This window comes from Phascolarctos cinereus, unplaced genomic scaffold, assembly GCF_003287225.1.
Source record: "Phascolarctos cinereus isolate Bilbo 61053 unplaced genomic scaffold, phaCin_HiC Scaffold_3;HRSCAF=262, whole genome shotgun sequence".
Lineage (NCBI taxonomy): Eukaryota > Metazoa > Chordata > Mammalia > Diprotodontia > Phascolarctidae > Phascolarctos > Phascolarctos cinereus.
Window position 1 is genome coordinate 250232431 of NW_027555736.1, and position 12171 is coordinate 250244601.

Here is a 12171-nt window from a genome sequence, read left to right on the forward strand (position 1 = left end):
AGATAAAGTGGATGAAGAATGTGTATTGTTCAATTTTCAACATATATTTGGATGGATACTGTATAGAGCTTAGCCAGTTATATGCATATGTAATACTGATGGTACACATTGACAGCCACCTCGACCCAAAGTTAAACAGGAGTAAGCTTTTAATAGCTTAAATGGTTATTAAAAAAATTAAAAAATAAAAAAGGAGGCAGCTAGGTGGTGAAGCGGATAGAACACCGGCCCTGGAGTCAGGAGGCCCTGAGTTCAAACCCAGCCTCAGACAAAGAACACTTACTAGCTGTGTGATGCTGGGCAAGTCACTTAACCCCAATTGCCTCACCAAAAAAAAAAAATAGTTATTAAACTTAAAATGGCACCAAGATTTTTGGGACACTGAAATCAGCACACACAGGAATAGAAGATGGGAAAGGGCAAGGAATGACAGGAAGACAGCCAAGTGTTTCACTGGTAATCTCAAACATCAGGAGAAAGCAAGGAAAGCCTCTAGCGTGTTGGGTAGACTCCCTAAAGCAAACTTTTGGGAGAACATGAACAAGAGTCACACTGGGTTTACATCATTGGAGGGAACTCGCAACAAATCCAGTTGAGTTTCTAAATGAACTGGTCTTCACTGATGGCAACTTAAGCATTATAGAATACCAAAGGGAGAGAGAGATAGAAGAAGGACCTTCTAATGCTTCTCATATTACATATGCCTCTCCGTTAAGTGGGTTTATCCCACAGTAGGCATTCTCTCTGTTTCAGAGTCTTCAGATTGACAAGTTTCCCTGACCAATGTGTGTGCAGATATGCATTATCACCTTTTTCCTGGTTGCTACCTCCTAAAGAGTGATCATCTAGGGAGGATCAGTTGGCTGCAGAGCCCAACCTAATCTCACTAAACTTGCCAACAGTAGGAGTTGCGGATAAGCTGCCAAGTCCTGCATGAACTGGATATCCAGCTCAGATACCAAACTGAATATCAACATTAATATATAAGTATATATACAAATGTACATATTTGGGGTATATGTAGCAGCTAGGTGACACAGTGGATAGAGCTTAGGAACTTGGAATCAGAAGAAATAATTTTCATGAGTTCAAATCCAGCCTCAGACACTTATTAGCTTTGTGACTCTAGGCAAGGAACTTAACCTGTTTGCCTCAGTTTCCTCAACTGTAAAATGAGCTGGAGAAGGAAATGGAAAACCACTTTCTTTGTCAAGAAAACCACAAATGGGGTCACAAAGAGTTAGACACGACTGAAACGACTGAACGAGAAAAAATTATGTGCATATATATATACATATATGACATATATGCACATATAGAACATGTATATGTACATGCATGTATGCACATAAGCATATTGTGTAGATATGGATTTGCCTTTCATTTCAGTAAGAACAGGCAAATGACATGTCAGGAACTATGAGAATGAACAGAGCCAAAGGTAGGGACAGGATAGCAAACTGGATACAAAGGTGAAGTTGATTTTCTCTCATTGCCAGGCCTCTGCCCTAGCTGCACTTTATATAAAGCAATCCCCTAGTAGAAATCTATCCTTCTATTTGGTCTTCAAGACAAGGAGGTAATGACAGGTCTTCTCTTCAGGGTCCAGCGAATATACTAGGGTTAGGAGGGGGAGGATACTGATTCATGTCTTTCACCAATGAAGTAGTTAGAGGAGCTATCTGACCCATATTTCATCCATTCTCTCCTCTTTCTTGGGTCATTAGATGGCCTTATCCAGGCGCTTGTCCAAGAGAGCCTTATCCCTCAACCAGTGTGAAATTTTACCCTTCCTCTCCCTCTTGGTTCTGGCAGACCAACTTGCCAGTGACTGAGGAAGTCATCCGCTGAGAGTTCAACTCTTCTTTTTTACATCAAAAAGCCCACATATTCCCCCAGAGAGGCAGCAGCATGGTGTAATGGATAGAGAACTGAAGCCAGGGAGCCAGGAACACCTGGTCAAGCCCTACTTCTGATGTATCCTGGCTGTGTGATGCTGGACTAGTCACTTAAACTCTGTTCTCTAGGCAGTTAACTCTAAGACCACAAGCTGCAGACAGTGCCTGGTCCAGTATTGGTAGAGGGAGTTCCCTACACCAACAAAACCACAGGTCTGGTCACTAATCCCTGTATATTTACCCATTCTCTCCTTCCCTGTCTCAGAGAGAGGTGGTCCCTTTCCTTAATAATTCTTGCCCTTCTATCTATGTCTTTGCATCTTCAGTCTCTCCCTCAACATTTCCAACCTCCTACTGGGCATCTTTATCTGGATATTGTAGTCATGACCTCAAACTCAAAAACAGAACTGATAAGAACAATAGTAATTCGTATTTGTAGAGGGCAGCTTGGTGACACTGTGGATAGAATGCTGGGCCTAGAGTCTGGAAGACTCTTAACTGAGTTCAAATATGGCATCAGACACTTACTAGCTGTGTGACCCTGGGCAAGTCACTGTGTGCCTCAGTTTCCTCATCTGTAAAATATGCTGGAGAAGGAAATGGGAAACCATTTTCCAATATCTTTACCAAGAAAACCCTAAATGGGGTCACAAAAAATTGGACATGACTGAACAATAACAGCTCCTTAAGGATCTCAGAGGACTCTGTTCTCCAAGATAGCAGCAGCAGCTAGAATCCCAGCTGTGGTTTAAGCCATCATAAATGGCACTGGGAACATTCTTAGGCCCCTGTGTTGTGAAGGAAAGGTATGAGAGTCTAAGGGCCTGTAATCTAATACACACACACACACACACACACACACACACACCAGGTTTCAAGGCCATCCTGACCAAGCCTGTGAGGTCTTGTCAAGCTTGGGTGCAGGATCACTAGTGGACATAGCTACAACTTCTTATCTTCTTGGCACCACTCCGTGGTCACAAGTGCATGCTGGGAGCCCTGGTCCAGCATTATCAGCTGAAGAATTCTTGCTGCCTGCTGCAGGTTTGCTAGGGAGAGACACACACTGTGCAAACACAACACAGGACCCAAGCAGCTCTAGCCTGATGGGCCCTCAGCTGGGGAGCTCACACCTGGTTGCCTCCCAGGGATCAATGAGCTGCTACATTTCAAGAGACACCCCACCGAGCAGTGTGAACCAAAGGAAATCAGCTAGCAAAAAGAAAGTACATTTTATAATCGGCGGCTGAGAAATTGGGGAACCTCTGGTTAGCTCCTGCTGAAAAAGATACAAGGACATCACGACTGCTTTTATTCCAGGAAAGGCATGTGTGATGTGTGTGTGTGTGTGTGTGTTGTGTGTGTGTGAAGTTGTGGGTGGATTTTTTACCACAATTTCCTTAGTGTTCTCTGGGCCTGTGGAATGCAGAAAGAGCACTGAAGTCCCAGAGTCAGGGATCCAGGCTTGAATTCCTCATCTTTATGATCTTGGACATGTCTTCATGGGCCTGTAAAATTGTACTAGATGGCCTCTGAGGATCCTTCCAGCTCTGGCTCTAAGATTCCCGAGGCGGGAATCCTGGAGGAACCTCCAAAGTATTGTTAGCAGCTCGCCCCAGGCAATGGGGAAAAGGGGGCCTCTGGGGAACAAGAATCCAAGGAGAACTCGGTTCCAGTCCCCAAGGCAGCTCTGCAGCTTGGGGCCAGTCATGCTAGAGACTCCGGTCCCTGGAAGGTTAGGAATCTTACGTGCCATTTCCCCTTTGAGGCACTGCTTCCCTTCCCTAACAGGCTGCGGTCCTGGAGAGGGAGGGTCCCAGAGGCCCGGCGCAGGCGATGGCCTGAGAGCCTACCTTGCCTGTTGGGGGGGGGGAGTTGGAGGCGTGGGGAGGGGGGTGTAGGGGAGGGGGGGCGTCCGGCAAAGACAGGGAGGAGGAGCTCCTGAGAAGGAGCGTGGGCGGCTAAGCCGTCCCGGCCAGAGGCTGGGGGAAGGAGGGGCCGAAACATTCTTTTGAATCCATTCAGACACTCAGCTATTTCCTGCTGTGCTCCAAAGCTCAGCGAGCCCCTCCACCTGCTCTTACTTAACCATTTCCTGTTTACTGCCTGCCTCCAGAAACTCCAGTTCAGCAAGCAACCAAAGCCCGGGCTGAAGCTCTTTTAACGAGGCGATATGCACTTTTCACTTTCTCTCTTCCTCCCGGGGTCTTAAAGACTTGAAAGAAGAGAATGCAGCTCCCTGGAAGGAAGGGGGAAGGGTCCCCCTAAGCCCTCCCAGCGACTTAATCAACTCAAGGGCTTAAGGAATATTGGCTGGGTGTCCCTCTGAGTGTAAGAACGTTGGCCTCTGAGATTTGTCGTCTCCCTTCCTTTCCCCCCCCCCCCGGGCTTTAGTGTTTTCCAGGCTGAGGCTGAATCATAATAATGAGCATTAGTCACCCTCCTTACAAGAAACAGCCCGTGTCCTCTAGTAGCCTCTTTCTCCCAAAGAGCCCAGAATGCTTCAACATCCTCAGTCTCACAGTCACCCTTTCTACTCCTCCCGAAAAGCAAGAGAAAGAGGGGATGGACTCAAAAAAACTTTTCTTGTTCCCTTTTGCAGTTGCTGAACTGCAAGTTTTTGCTCCCCTTCTGGCATATTTTGTTTCAGATTTGGGCTCCGCTTCAAACCCTGTTTGGACGGTTAAATGAGAATAAGGGTATTCAGCAAAATGGCACCCTACCCCTGTCCTGTCTGAAACTAGGGGCTGAAGTTGGAGAAGATGAAATGTGGGGAGAGGTTTGGCTCAGCAGCTAGCTCTCAAACACTTTTGAATCTAAGCCAAACCCTGGAAAGTAAGGGGAAGGGGGGGGTACCCTAAGCCGAGTGTGCATTGCAATACATGCTGATAGCTCAGAGATAAAAAGGGTTGGGTGCGTGCGTTGTCCTGGAATCCACATGGGCCACGAAGAGCACTCCTAAGGGTAAAGGGGGGGCGGGTGGAGGATGCAATGGGACTATTGTGAAGTAGCAGGGCTTTGGGGAATCTCAATCCGGTGTTGGGTTTGAAAACAAGAACATCACAAATCTTGCCCTGGATACTTACTCATTGTGTGACCCTAGGCAAGCCCTTAACTTCTCTGAGATTGTTTTTCCTTGTCTGTGAAACGTGAATGTTAGCACCTTCCTCATGGGGTGGTTGTAAGGACAAAACATGTCTCCAGACCCCATAGTAATGTGAGCTACTGTGATTATTCCAACCCAGGGTAATCCCAAAGAATCATCAGGAGGACAATGAGGCACCTGGTGAATTTGCCCTCAACCAGGGCTGTGCTGGAGCCCGTTCCGACTCGATGAGAAAAGCGCATTGTTGAATTTTCAGTGTGAGCATTTACACTTCAGAAATTGGTGAACACTAGAAATCAAAGGTTGATTTGTTTTGTTGATTGTCTCGCCTTAAGTATTAATAATGCAGAGTGTATTGTACCTTTTTTTTCAAAGCCAGTTGTTAAATATTTACCAGAATACCCCTACCCTCAACTGAAGTTAAACTTTAATCTTGAGACAGCCTTCCTGAATTTACTGTGAATCTCAGGACGTGCAGGGCTTTCCTTCTCTGACTGGCCCAAGGATCAGAATGAGCATACTGGGTTCTTCCTCACCTCTGGACTCAGGACTCATTTCTCTTTCTTCAGCCCTGCCCTCAGCCCATAGCATAATCCTGCTCCTGAGCTACTAAAAGTCTTCCACAGTCTTGTGTTCTGCTGCCGTTAGGGAGCACAAATTCCCATGCAAACCTACCGACACACACGGCTTCTGATGTTTCCCATAACGGGGCAGTCTTTTTTTTTTTTTTAAAGAAGGCAGGACTGCGGGTAACACAGCTGGTGACAATTAGAGTCATCTGGCTGACTCAGCAAGAAAAGTGCAAGGAGCGGGAGGCTTCTGGGGGTGAAGGGTTTGCCCTAGAAACAGGAGAACAGTCCGTGTACAGGTCCAGAGGGAAAGAGGAGTACTTACCGATTGATAAGGCACTTGAACCTCTCTTAAAATCATTGCTCTCCTAGTCATCTAGGAGAGCCTCCTAAGGCCACCAGGTGGTGGTGTGTGGATACTGAAGATGGGAGACTTTATGCTGGGTTGATTACACACCCCTGCAGGTTATACTTCAGGTAAGCATTGCCTCATGGACAATGTGTGCTAGGAGCCCAGGACAGATCCAACCATGAAAAGCCCAGGGGAAATGAATACCCCAGGCCTTGTGTGCATTGGAGCTTACACTGATCTCAGGCTGTGATGCTGAGGTGAAAGGGATAGGTGTGTCTGATAACCCAAGGTGGTCCTGAAATTAGGGCACTCCTAAAAGCAAATGGGGCTCGAGAGACAACTATCCTCCTAAATGGTTGTATCTCTTTCGACTTTTAGGCTATACGTATTTCTATTAGAGCATAGTTCAATGTAAATAAAGGGCACAGACTGAGCTAGGAATCATGGGACTTGAGAGCAGATCCTGATTTTGCCACTTCCTGTGCAACCTTGGAAAAATCACTTAATCTCTCTGATCCTCAATTTCTGGGCTTCCTTTCCAACTCAGACTACTCACTGGATTGCTGGCTGGGTGGGGAAGGGGGAGGGTCAAAAAAGTGTCTCCTCCCACTCCAGCCCATGTTTCACTTGGGTACCAAAGGGATCTTTCTAAAGTACAGATCTGACTCTTCACCTTGCTTACTAAGTAAACTCCATTGGCTCCCTATCACCTCTAGCGTCAAATATAAAATTCTCTGGCTTTTAAACCCTTCATAACCTGGCCCCTTCCTACCTTTCCAGTCTTCTTATACTTTACCATCCTTTATGTACTCTAATCTAACATTTAGCAATTTAGCAAAGGCCTTCTTCCTCTCAAATGATGCTCTGTCTCTTGGGTCCTCATCTTTTCACTGACTTTACCCCATCCCAGGAATTCTCTCCCTTCTCCCCTTTTTTTCTAGGCTTCTGGCTTCCTTCAAGACTCAGCTCAAAGACCTGCCTTCTGCAGGAAGCCTTCCCCAGTCATCCCCATGGCCAGTGCCCTCCCTTTGAAATGATCTCCCACTGTTCATCCTTCCTTTTCAAAGAGGACAAATGACATCCCAAGGTGATGCCTTGGCTCACTTGTGAAATGGATTTAAGTCAGGCACAAAGTTGTCAGCCACACTCTCTCCTCCAGAGTCATCAAAGTCCAGTGGCAAGGCAGGAGTTAAGACATGTCGACGGCCTATATAGCTTATATGTACATGGTTTGTGTTGCCTCCCTGTTAGAATGTGAGATTCTTGAGGGCAGGGACAGTGTTTTGGGTTTTCTTTGTATTCCTACAACTTAGCTGGCATCTGGCACTCAGTGATTAATAAATAATTGAGTTTTTTTCCTCTTTTGAAAAAAATCATTTTATTTAAATTTATTATCTCTCCCTCTCTTAAATGGGTTTTTTTAAAACCCAGAACAAATAGGCATAGTCTAGGTCTAGGAAAGCAAATCCCCATTTTGGTCATATCCGGAAAGTTCTAACTAGGCACCTGTTCTACTCTTATTCTGCATGTTGAGTCCATCACCCGTCCTCAGGAGGCAGGCAGCATGTTTCATCTTCTATCCTTTGGAATCCTGGGTTATCATTGTTTTGACTAAAGTTCTAAATCTTTCAAATGCCGTTTTTGTCATTGTATAAATCATTCTCTTAGCTCCACTCACTTCATTCTGCATCAGTTCATAGACGCTTTCCCAGTTTCTGGTGAAACTATCCATTTCATCACATCTTATAACCTAATAATGTTCTATTACATTCATATTCCATAATTAATTTAGTCATTCCCCAATAGGAGGGCACCTCCCCCTTAGTTTCCATTTTTTGTTGTTCAGTCATCATGTCCAACTCTTCTAGGCAAAGATATTTAAGTGTTGTTCCATTTCTTTTTCCAGCTCATTTTCCAGATGAAGAAATTGAGGCAGAGTTACGTGACTTGCCCAGGGTTACATAGCTAGTAAGTATCTGAGGCCAGATTTGAACTCAGGAAGATGAGTCTTCTTTACTCCAGGCCCAGTACTCTATCTAGCTACACTACCAAGTTTCCAGTTTATTAAAAAAAATCTGTTGTGTATATCTTTTTTGCACATAGTTCCTTTCCCTCTGTCTTTGATCTCCTTGGGGGTTTAGGTCTAGTAAGGTCTATTTAGGTGGAAGTATACGTACAGCTTAGTAACGTTTTAGGCATAATTCTAAAAACTTCACAAAATGGCCAGACCAGTTCACAGCTCCATCAACAGTGCTTGATTGTGCCTGTTTTCCTGCAGTCCCTCCAACATTTGTAATTTTACTCTTTGGTCTTCTTTGCTGATCTGATGGCTTTTAAGTAGAATCTCCAAGTTGCTTTAATCTGAGTTTCTCTAATTATTAGTGATTTGGAGCAAATAAATGCTTGTTGATAATGAAGATGACAACCATGAAGGTACTTTGTGGGTCCTGGCTCCTAAAACTATAGCTCACAAACCCCTACTAGTGTTCTTACCCTTAATAGTCAGCCATTAGATAAAATTAGTTTTAAAGAAGAAAGACATTTCCTAAAATGCCCTAGTAAAATACTAAGGCACATACTCTCCCACAGACAGAAACAAAAACAGCGTTAAGGGGAAACACAAGCACATAATAGATTACACTGGTAGGGAGGGACACCCAGAAGGAACTCATGTGGCCAAGGCTACTCATGTTTTCATCACTACAGGGCCCCAGCATTTTTTCTTATTTCGGTGTCTTCATACTGTTCTTCACCGCCTCCTCCGGGTACAGTGTCTCTGCTAGCAGGTTGCTACCGAAGCTTGCTTCTCTAAGCATTTTTAGCTCTCGCAACTAGTGCTAATTCTCTCCTGACTCCACAGCTGGCCCTCTTCACTGTTGGGGAGATGGAGGTCATGGCCCTCATCACTACCTATACTATCTTTCCCTAAGGAGAGGAGCCCAAAACTATTTCCATCAAAGAGAATTTCTTAACACTTTATAAAGGGGTGAAAAAGTGGCAACTTTTCTTTATACTTGTTTGAAACATTCACATCTTGCTGTCACAGATAGCTACTCCCTTCCCCCCAGTGACTTTTTCAACTAGGCTGATGGAAGAGAGTGGAAATCAATTGATCAGGGATATCCTAATCACCCCAATACATTTTTCCCCTAGTTAAATATCTGCTATCTCCAGCAAGTGAACTGGGGTGCTTTGGACACATTTGTCCATATTCCCAGTTCTATCCAGCTCTCTGATGACTTGGGGAGGCTCAAGCATTATACTTTAAAGCATACCCCAGAGTACCAGAGAGTTTCGACAAAGTCTACGTGGCATAGTTCTTAAGAATGTGGAAATTATCAGTCTTCCATGATAACCCAGTCTGTGATAGTTGATGGGCTGTTACTTGCCACCAACCACATAGCTATGCATTATAGAATTGCATTGTTGTTCAGTCATTTTTTCAGTGGTGTCTGATTCTTCCTCACCTCATTTGTTGTTTTCTTGGCAAAGATACTGAAGTGGTTTTCCATTTCCTTCTGCAGCTCATTTTACAGATGAGGAAACTGAGGTAAACAGGGCTAAGTGACTTGCCCAAGATCTTCCTGACTCTGGGCAGCTAGGTGGCACAATGGATAGAATTCCAGGCTTGGCGTCGGGAAGACCCTGAGATACTCACTAGCTGTGGGACCCTGGCCAAATCACTTAACCCTGTTTGCCTTGGTTCTGGCATCTGTAAAATGAGCTGGAGACAGAACTTATCCAACACTTTCTCTCCTCATGCTCTTCCAGTGTCTTTCTGAAGACAGTTGAGGCAACCTAGGGTCACCTATTCTTCCATGTAGTTCATATCTCTGAACTATCCCATAAGCTACTTGGGAGCTTCTGAGACACTCTGGGGTCATACTTCAGACTGGCAACACCCCCTGAGCCCAAGAAAATTGTCTCTTCTTCGTCTTACTCATGTTATCTGACAGTCTACTATGTCAGTCTAAAACTAGCTGCCTCTTAAGTCATCCAGGGCATATTGTGCATGTATACCACATGGTGTGCTGGTTCAGTTTTGTTCTCTTATTCCAAGTCTGACAGTCTACGCACATCCGTATCTCCCTAGTCTGTTTCTGTGCCTCAATTATAAGGGATGTATATGGACTGCTAGACTCTATAATGATAATACTGATCAGCAGTTCATTCAAGTTGTTTCTGAGATCTAAGGGAATCTTCTCACGATCACCCTTGAAAAGGTTAGGTCTCAGTAAGGAAAGTTACTCCTCAGTCACTTTTCACATCATCCTTTTGCAATAAGAACACCTTTGTTCACCTTTTTAGCTTCTCTTTCAACCAGTTCTTCCATTCTTCAGGCACCAGATAATTACTAAAGTTAAATATTTACAATTCTATTCCTAAATTGGAGAAATTGGTGCTCTGAGGGTGTTCTAGGCTACCGCTTACTTTTATCTTCTTAGAGACCTTCATGGATGGTAGCCATGGGGGGGAGGTGGGAGAAAAATGACAAAAAAAAAAAAGATTTACATGATAACTTTGTGGTATATTTGGAGGGAATAGCAAATCATATATGATAGATTTTATGTTTTATGTGCAATCAACTTTTTTATTATCATGTTATGGAAATGCTTGTTTTGTTCTGTGGATTGAAAATCAAATAAATTTTTAAAAAATAAAAACATCCAGGTACTGAGTCCCAACTTGCTGCTTACAGTATGCTGCTAGTATCTTAGGCAAGTGGGCATTCATCCCAATCAATGCTGATATGACAAAAAAGTGTTCTCCAGTTCTGTATGTCGTAGAACCAATGTTTCCACTTTCCTGCCATTGCAAACAACCAACCCCCTTAGAAAACTCTAGAGCAGGGGTGGGGAATCTGTGGCCTCAAGGCCACACAAGGCCCTCTGGGTCCTCAAGTGTGGCCCTTTGACTCAATCCAATTTCACAGAACAAATCCCCTTAATAAAATGATTTGTTCTATAAGACTTGGACTCAGTCAAAAGGCTGCACCCAAGGACCTAGAAGGCCACGTGCGCCTCTAGCCTGCAGTTTCCTCACCCCTGCTTTAGACTCACCCTGACATAGCCCATGTATAGATAGTCCTGTCAGTTTGGTACGTTGAGTCTTACTTAGCGTTTTTATAGGCTTAGAATTATCCTCAGATATTTTTCACGAAAGGCCTAGAACACGATGTTCACCAGAGATCCACTATCCAGTATTGCAATGAATCTCACATTATCAATCTTCACTCTCACTTCTGTGTGGGGTCCTATTAAGTTCAGATGGGATGGAATTGGGGTGTAATCGAGCCAGTTCAAACTGGCTCTTTAATCATTAAATTTTCAGTGTGAGCATTTACACCTTAGAAATGGGTAAATGCTACAAATGAAAGTTTTATCTATTATTTGTTGATTGTCTAGACTTAAGAAAGTGTTGGAGGAAGTATATATTAAATATCGATTAAACTTGAAAGTGTGCCATACATAACTTTTTCCCCAGAGAGCTGGTTGTTAAACATTTAACAGCACATTGTTGGATGAGCTCATAATTAACTAATGATGGTGAGGTCAGGTTTGCCATTTTCAGGGACCTGGGTGACCTCCATACTAGGCCTCACCTCCATTTCCCAATGCTAGTTCCTTTGAATTCAAACCTTCTCACACCAACACTAATTCCTTTCTCAGGTGCACAAGAAAAACCCCAAACTGACTTAATAACAACAAAATAGTACAGAAGAAAACAAGGTAAACAGTGTTAATGGTCTGTTTCTACCCTCTGCTCCCTGGAGAGGACCTTAGAGGTTACCTGGTCCAATGCCCTCCTTTTACAAATGGGGAAACTGAGTCCCAGAGAAAAGTGGCTTGTCAAAAGTCAGATAGATAGTAACAGGGACAGAATTTGAACCCGAGTATTCTGATCACAAATCCAGCACTTCACTGCTCCAGGTTCTCTTGATGGCAATGTCAACTTGTCCTGGCGTTAGCTGATTATTATGCTGTTCCAGTAAGAGGCTCAGTACCAAGTTCAGGTTGACTCTATTAATCAGATGGAGAAATTAAGGCTCAATTGCTCTGCACATAATTCAGATAGGGCCTGGAAGTTACTGATGGCTCTAGCTACAGAAAAACATATTTGCCTTTCATCTGTCACCTGCAGCTTTAAGCTATCCCATCTTTGGTGTCTTTTTAGAGGACAACATGGCAGCCTTTCTTTCCATAACATCTGGTCCTTCTGGGATATCTTGCAAGCCAGCCCATAACA

General features: G+C 44.1%; 1 long non-coding RNA gene across 2 annotated transcripts in view; it reads left to right on the top strand.

The window, feature by feature from the left end:
* The first annotated feature begins 3829 nt into the window (after positions 1-3829).
* The window catches only part of LOC110220615 (uncharacterized), a 49318-nt gene continuing 40976 nt past the window's right edge, over positions 3830-12171 (top strand). For both annotated transcript variants that reach the window (XR_013485472.1, XR_013485471.1), the window contains exon 1: positions 3830-6050. This is a non-coding gene — a long non-coding RNA (uncharacterized LOC110220615). The remainder of the gene's footprint in view (positions 6051-12171) is intronic.